Source organism: Atta colombica, unplaced genomic scaffold (genome assembly GCF_001594045.1).
Source record: "Atta colombica isolate Treedump-2 unplaced genomic scaffold, Acol1.0 scaffold163, whole genome shotgun sequence".
NCBI lineage: Eukaryota > Metazoa > Arthropoda > Insecta > Hymenoptera > Formicidae > Atta > Atta colombica.
This window is the reverse complement of record NW_017259254.1, coordinates 1,874,110-1,883,392: the sequence shown is the minus strand read 5'-3', so window position 1 is coordinate 1,883,392 and position 9,283 is coordinate 1,874,110. Positions and strand designations below refer to the sequence as shown.

The 9,283-nt window shown below is 25.8% G+C and overlaps 1 protein-coding gene across 1 annotated transcript in view; it reads right to left on the bottom strand.

Annotated features, from left to right (window-relative positions):
* The window catches only part of LOC108686056 (Krueppel-like factor 6), a 408,542-nt gene that overhangs the window by 398,998 nt on the left and 261 nt on the right, over positions 1 to 9,283 (bottom strand). The window contains exon 2 of the mRNA XM_018191119.1: positions 7,991 to 8,041. The gene's annotated coding sequence lies outside the window, so the exon portion shown is untranslated. The remainder of the gene's footprint in view (positions 1 to 7,990; positions 8,042 to 9,283) is intronic.

Sequence of the window (9,283 nt, the reverse complement as noted above, 5' to 3'; positions counted from 1 at the left end):
TATTGAATTTACAGTTTTATTTTATATTTAAATATTATTAATAGTTAATATTAGAATTAAAAGTTGCGATAAAATTTTTTGAAGAAAAGAAATAGATATATATTTGATCGAATACATTTCAGGTATATAGATATTTATCTTTAGATATATAGTCATATTTATTGGCATCATTTCTTCCTCGAACTTGTTACGCTTTTTTCGCAAGACTAGCATCTTCTTTATCGCGGTTGACCGCTTTAATGATTACCGATCAGTAATTAAAAGAAGGTCTCAAACGACTAATAAATATTTCCAAGGATCGACGTTGGAGATAAGAAAACAATCCTGGTAATAGGCCCCAGAATGAATTGTACCGAAACGTGAGTATTGTAATAAAAAAAAAGAAGTATTTTTGAGAGAGAATGTATAGGTCAGTTCAAAGGATAAGAGTAAAGGCAGAGGACGATTCTCATGTCCCGAGATTCCTTTTCTGTCCGTTGCCATTGACGCACGAGTCGGAAGAGACTCTATTGGAATTGTCAGACTGTTCGGATAAGCAGCCTGATGTTAGTGCGGCGCACGGAACAAAATCGCAAAAGAGAAAAAAATCGAAAGCAAATGGTCGGCCTAGTTGAAAAGAAGAGAAAGGGATACCGTATTTTTTCCCACAAAATTTATTTTCACCCTCGAGTTACGTTTGATATCGATGTTAACAGCGTCTTGGTAGAAAAATAGACGAACAAGAAGAAAAAAATAATGATTACGAATGACAAGGAACGCCTCAGCAGAGAAAGCAGCGAACGAATGGTGAACGAAGCGGAAAGATATCACTAAAAACGACAAACAAAGAAAAAGAGTCGCTAAGAACAACTTCGAATCATATTGCTTTAACATGAAAAATACGATAGAGAAAGAGAAGATCAAGAGAAGATAAAATAGTATGAAAAGCGTATCATTAAGAAATGTGTAATAAAAAATTATCAAGTAAACATCAAGAGAAATTTAATAATGCAAAGAAATAAAAACATATTTTAATATTTAATATTTTCTGTTCAGTTTCATACTTCTATAGTAACAGTACAAATGACCAAACGAAAAGCAGTTAATTCTCATGTATTCTTTTATAGAGGTTTCTTAGTATTTATTAGAATAAAATCATTTAAATCACGATGAGAGAGAGAGAGAGAGAGAGAGAGAGAGAGAGAGAGAGAGAGAAAGAGAGAGAGAACTCTATTGATACAATTGAAAAATATGTTTAATAAAATTTATAACTAAATCATTCTTGATATCATGATTGATCTTGATATCATGATCTTGATATCATGATATTGTGATCTTACAATACAAATACAAATACGATCTTACAATACAAATACAAAATAATCTTAGAAATATTGGTTTTATTTAATGTTCCAATAAATATTATGCCGTGTTGCTATGATTATCCAGAAAATAAAAAAGGAAAAGAAAAAATGTGAATTATTATTTACATAATAAATTATTAAAAGTGTTTTTATATGTTTTTTGTGACATTATGATTAGAAATTTATGACATTTCTTTTATAAATTTTAAAAATTTATTCGGATATCTTTTTTGAGATCATCACATCATTTTTGTATTTCTTTTTTTAATATTACGATATCTTGTCGGAATAAATCGAAAACGTTAACTATTACATATATTTTAAAATTGCTGATATTTTTCGATGATATATATCTCGTTACCAACTATCATCAGAGAGAGCTACTAGAGTTTCTACATGCGCCACAACAGATAATAAAAAGAAATATTACAATATAAAAATATTTAATGCTTGTGTTACATCGCATTATTTTAAATTTAATGATCTTTTATAAATAAATAAACCTATATATTATTTAAAATGTTACAAAAATATTCGTGTTGCAAAATCTGGAAATCTGAGGTAAGGAAACTGCTGTTGGTAACATTAGTGATAGTCCGACCAAAGAGAACGTGAAGGCTTTTTCCTGTAACCGTAAAATACCCCTGCGCACTACTGCCCTCTGAAGAAATGGTTGTCAACTAAATAACAATATCTATTTTTTGCGGTTTCGTGATGGAAATAAATTACTAATATCATTAAAATCTCTATTAATTTGATAGATTTATTTCAGCGATTTCAGCAATTAAACGGACAATAAATTATAGTGACTCTTTTTTACAATTTGTTTTTCTACATTTATATTTTTATTTCTAATTAATTTACTTTTTATTTACTATTTATTAATCATTTCGCATTAAAATACAAATTTTAATACTAGCTTTGATAGTATTAAAAAGGTTGTTTTGTTTTTTTTATCAAATATATTTTCAATTTGCAAGCCGTTGAATAAAATTGGAATTCTTCTAATTGTAAGCAAACTACAATTAACTACTACTTTAATTTAAAGTTGTAAGAAAATTTAAATGAACAAAAACGATCAATCTGTAGAAGTTCTCCATTACCTTTACCAATTTTTAATTTCAATTCTTTTTCTCAGCAAAACATCAAATTACATGTAACAATTATTGTAACACACGTATTCATATATAGTTATATACATATATTATATACATATATAGTTATATTCTAATATAACAAATTTGAACTAAGAGGCATGTTACATATAATTGAAGTTAGCTGGATTTGTTTTAGGCTGGGTTGTTCCACTTTTCGGTAAATTTCAGCTCACTGTCTTACTCTCTTATTCTGTTATGCTCTTACACTTTTATTCTTTTGTTTATTCAATAGGAAAATTATTACCATTAGTTTATCCGAAGATAAAATAATCAGCTCTTAATGTATTATATATGAATTTAATATTTTCATGCAAGGTATTTATTTGATACCAAAATATAGAACATAAAGAAAGAATTATAATGAATAAAGTAATCAGACACAATATAATATAATAAAATATAATAAAATATAATACAACACAAAAAATACAATTAAATCTTTTTAATATAAAATATAAAATACATAAATTGCTTATACATTTTTACAACATTTTTGTTTACACATTTTGTTTATATGTATAAGATATCTTATATACAAATTGTATGCATACCATAACATAAAATTCCCATATAATTAAAAAAAAATTCGAATTCTGATTCTGCAATAAGAAAATATTTACATTTTTATTTAATAAATCTTTCAATAATACAATGTTTATTAATAGGCCTTTAAATAAAAACACAGATGTGATCTGACCAAAATAGCAATAAAAAAACTAATGAAGATTTGGAAGGATTAATTTTAAAAAAGTTGAAAACAAGACTGGTTAACTGCCTAATATTCTCGATATTGACATAAAGAAATGAGTCTTGGACGATAAAGTAGACAGAGAGAAGAACGATAACTGAAATGTTCTGTTGGTGAAAGATGCTACGAATCCCATCGTTAAACAACTCTATATTAAAAGCAGTCAAAATCGAAAAAAGGATCTCTAGCGACATACCAACTATAGCAGTTGAGATATTTTGAACATATTATGAGAAAAGAACCAGACAATAGAGACACTTATTATTCAGGGAAAGTAAAAGGAGTAACTAGACCAAAGGGAAGATCCCCAACTCGATGGATTAATCAAATAATAGGAATTTGCGAAAGACCAATGCATGAACTCACTGAAATAACAGAGGACAGAATGGAGGCAGCTTCATGATGTCACGACCATCACACAGGGAGTCAGAACTGAAGAGAAAGAGAAAACTTCGTATCTACTATAAATAAAAATTGTTGAATCCTAAGAAAAACTCGAAATTGAATATTCAAACAAATTAATTTAGCGAATTATAATTATTAATATCCCGCTAATGGGGATAATAAGGGTATCTATTCGACTTATCTTGAATTTTTTGTACCCACGCATTTTTAATTCAACTCATGTAATCATGATAACATTGTTAAAAGACTATAAAAAATTTTGAAGAAAATTATGTGAATCAACAAAATCAATACCCGTTAAATATATTATAATTTGTGTTATGATATGCATACAATTTGTAGTTCGTTTTGAAGGTAAATATATTTTTTATTTATTTTTTTATTTTTATGTCTAATTATTTTATTGTATTTCAGTAACGATGTTACATTAATTTTTTTGATATCATCTTTTCTTGAAATTCTTTATAAAATTCAATATTAGAATAATATTAATTGTTAAAATACAATATAGAATCATAAATGCTGTTCAAAATATAATAAAAATGATATTATAAGAGCATAACTAACAAATTTTAGTAACGCGGAATTATACGAAAACATCGAAAATACATATAATAACATAAATTTTTCTAAACCAATGTTTAATAAAATATTGACAAACGCAGAATGATATATTTAAATCACAATTAAATCGTATTAATTGTTAACTTCTCGAAAAAAAAATGTTTTACATATAATTATATAAAATTATATATAATTTTATATAACTTTACATATAATTTTACATACAAATACATATAAATATACATAATTTTATACATAAAATATTTTTTCCTGGGCTACGGTTATAAAACGATAAAGTCATTAATATATTTATGACAGCATTTTCATCGCGTTCAAAATAATTTATCCAATTAATGTAAACGTATCAAGATCCCTCCACCTTCTGCTACGCTATAGTTAGCATCCGATATAAAGAACAATCTTTATAGTGGCGGATGAACTTTCTACATCAAATTCACAATGTCCATTCGTAAAAAAAAATTAAACATTCCGTCAAACACCAGTGATCTTATTAAAGGTATAAATCCCGAATCTTCCAGATCACTTACGATAGTAATAATTTTGATAGCATGTGTCAATTGCAATTTTTTATCATAATATTAAAATTCGTGAGAAAATATGTTCAACCACCCATCACTAAAAATCATCACTTATTAAAAATGAATAGAATAAAAGAATTTCCTTTCGAAATAGTGGTTACGAAGGAATATATTTAATAATAATAAAATACATGCGTTGTTATAATTTTTTGTACGTATAGGTACAAAAGTTTCTCGGATACCAACTCGTTTGAGATGAGCCGAACTTGATAATAACAGGATTTTAAAGAACATTTATATTGAAAAATTTATTCATATAAAATTTAACAGTTCTTTATTTTTCAAAAATTATAATTATTAATATCCCGCTAATACGAGGATACCTATTCGACTTATCTCGAATTTTTTGTACCCACGCATTTTTAATTCAACTCATGTAATCATGATAACATTGTTAAAAGACTATAAAAAATTTTGAAGAAAATTATGTAAATCGATAAAAATCAATATTAAATTATAATCTCATAATATCTGCATGTATTTTATCATAGAAAAGTGTATACGTATACATATTGTATAAATAATAACAATCAAATTATAAAAAACATATTAATAATTAAAAATATTCTGCAATGGCGGGATGTCCAATACCTAAAAATGATTTTAAAATAACAATTAGAAAACTGAATATACACATTCGTAACCATATTTTTATTAGAGAAATCATCGAAAAATTAGTAAATTATTTGTATAAAATTTAAATTTGTTCACTTAATAATTTGAATTTAAATAATAATTGTATATCCACATCGATCATATAATATACTAAATTCTTATTGTTATGAAGATAGTATTATTACTAACATTATTATTACTAAGAGGAGAGAACATTTAATAAAACAAAGAAAGTGAAAATTGTATGTTAAAATATCACTGAATTAATTTTACAACTTGATTTTAAAATGTATAGCAAATATCATTGACTCATTAACAAAATTATTACTACCAGTAACAGCAGAAAAAACTCGGGATTAATTCCATTTCTGTACAAGAATCTTCGAAGAGAGACCAAACTAGACTTTGCGAATGGACTTCACGAAAAGCGACGAGGAACAATTTTCCATAAAAATAATTATAACTTTCGGTTATACAAAACACGTAATCACTAGCATCCATCTGACGCGAAAGACAGCGATTTAAGAGGCCTTTGCATACAATAAATTGTTCTAAACTTCTAACTAAAATATACTTGTAATTCTGTAATGTTAAAAATGTAAATGTCAAAAAGCAAGCAAGGAGCTAATATTTAATCACTGTCTTAGTCAAAGCTCCAATCTTTATGACTTATTTAATAAATTTACATACTAAATATAAAGAAAAATTGACGATTATTCCAAACATTAAATTTTTAATAAGAAGTTACTTAAAATTATTAATGATTTTTTTGATATACAGAACAAAATCTAAATAAAAAAAAAGATTTAACATTAAATATTTATCAAAGTTATTAAATCACTGAACAATTTTTGTTATTATATATTTCGTCGATTTCGTATAATTTACATCAATTACGATTACACAACAATTTGATTTTACTACAAGATAAAAACTATTTGTATTGAATAGATACGTATTCCATACGGATATATATATATATATATATATATATATATATATATCAGTAAAGGTATAATTAATTCTTAACCCGGAATTAATTATATATAATTAATAATTATTATAACTATATAAAAAATTGACACATTTTATATACAATTAGATATTAGGTATGGGAAAAAGTTCGTGGCGTTTTTTTAATGCCATCTAACGGGAAAAACGCCACGAACTTTTTCCCACATCTAATATTATATAAAATATTATATATCCCTATATATAACATTTTTGCCCGGGAATCGTTGTGCAAATTACAAAAGTAAATATGATTATAGCATTCATCTGGACATAATTTACATAAATTTTATATTACATACCTAATATTATTATACATTTATTTACGATAAAATTAATTATAATATTAACGCGTTATATAATTTGTACGTGTATAGAATTTTACAAAAAAGTTCAATTTCAGCGTAGCTGAAAATTTAATTGAATATATAAATATAAAATACATATATTTGAAATTAATTGGACTTATTTTCATATTTGGTAATTAGAACAAGATACTGATAATTAAATTAAACTTAAAATTAATTAAAAATTTTATTCAATTTTTTAATCCTTTATTTCCAATTATCAAGTATGTACATATGACGTCTTCAGTCCTACCTGTCTATACTTATCATCCTACCGTCCTACATACCTGTATTCTCATTTATTCGTACCTATTCGCGGATACCTATTTTTACCCGTGTATTCCTATCTACATTACTTCATATATGTGCAATAACACCGCGAATATAATACATCAATGGCTGCGTTCAGAGAAAGCTTTTCGAACTACTGTTGTAAAATTCTTCAATACGATTAGTTCTTGTTTTTGACTCCTTATGGATTTAAATGTACAAATCAATCACATAGAAGAATTATACAACAGTTGCAAAACTGCTTTCTTCGCTGAACACAGTCAATGCCTAACCATGTGTCCTATGTGTACTAATAAACTTAGTGGGGATAACTTAATCGCGATCATATACTAATAATAAATAAGCAATAAGCAATAATATAATTGAGACAGGTTCTTTCAATCTTAAAAATACAAAAAAAATTAATAAATAACAGAACTAATGAAATTCAGCGCGAATAATTAAGTGAAAGTTTTGTAGATTTTTTTTTAATCTATCAAATTTGCGCTTGATCATTCGGGCTGTCTCTCATTAGCCCTGTCGTTTACTGATCTTCTTTTGTATTTGAAATAACTCTCAAAAAATAACTCGCAATTTGCGAGCAAATATTCAGTTACCCTCCCAAATATTCAGTTTACATTTTACAAACTTAGATTGATCACACACCAACCTACTCCTCAATGAGAAGAATGTCTAAAATCGACGCATAAGATAACTATAATATAAGATATTTTTAAAAATTGTTTAAGAAATAAAATATTTTATAAAGAATTCTGAAAGATATATAAAAGATATATTAAAGTTACCTTATTAAAATTAAAGTTACCACATTTTCCTCACTGACTTGGCATTTCTCAAACTCGCTTGCAATAAATAACATATTGAAATTCAAATAAAACTATTTCCTTAATTCGAAAAAATTCCCACTCACCAATCCGATGCGCAACAGTGGAGTTATATCTGCAACGTCGCAACGATGACTCTGTAACAAATAAATTAAAATTTAAATTAAAACAGAGTTAAAGAAATAATCTTTAAAAAATAACTGCTATATAAACGCATGCAGTTTGCTGAAAAATAATTATGCAGTTTTAAAAATATAATTTTTGTAAGCATCGAATTTTGTACTCATTATTTAATTAGTTATAAAACAATTATATATTCTTTAAAATAATTATACGTATTGTATTTTCTAAAATAATTAGAAGAAAATCATCGATATCGAAATATCACTTTGTTCTTAGACAATATTTCTTAAGCAAAAGGTAAAAATAAAATATAAGTTTTTTAAAAATATAAGTACAAACTAAAAAATGTCTTCCATCGGATAGTATAAGCAGTTTTTATAATATTGTTTGCAGTTTAGCAATAATTAATTTTTTCATAAGGTAAGTGTCTGAAAATGGGCTCCAAAACTGACACAATAGGCAACAGTGTTATGTATTCCTATTCCTTTTCTTTTACAGGAATTATCTGTACAGAGTACCTACAAGTGAATGTATATAAGATATTAAGAGATATATAGAATCTCTTCACTCTCTTCCTTATAAAATATTTTTATTGAAGTATTTATCCTGTTTTGCAAGATACAAATATGTTACGCGATAATTTTTCAAGAGTTATTCTATATATAGATGATTGTCTTCAGCTCCAATAGAGCTATTTGACATTATGAGGTAACATTATAAAGATTAAGTTAACTCATGATCTGTTTTACAGACAGATGTGACAGTTTACACTGCATCTCAATTTTATATTTAAAATCATATTATGAAAAAACTAAGAAAAAAAAAAATATAAATAAAATTGATTTAGGAAACTACAAGCATATTAGAATAATGTAATATTATCAATAATATAATCACTGTTATTTTTTTAAACTACACAATTTACAAAAGAAAAATCGTAAGAATTTTCTTTTTACAATCATAGAATTTGTTTTTAGTTGATTTGATATAGAAATACTATATAAGCCACAAATATACGAATTATTTCGTATGAGTTTGTACTTCTTTAATTAGCTAAACAGATCATGACTGTATTAGTATTAATAAAGTGCAATAGTTAAGTTTCTGAGAAATAAGAGGGTATCACTTTAGGAGACCTATGTCGGTATCGGTGACTTTCCTCTGTATATAACATGGTATTCTCTAAAGAAGGTCTTAGCAAAAATAAACTTGTATAAAATTTTAAAATATTATTTACTTAATTTTAAAATATATTT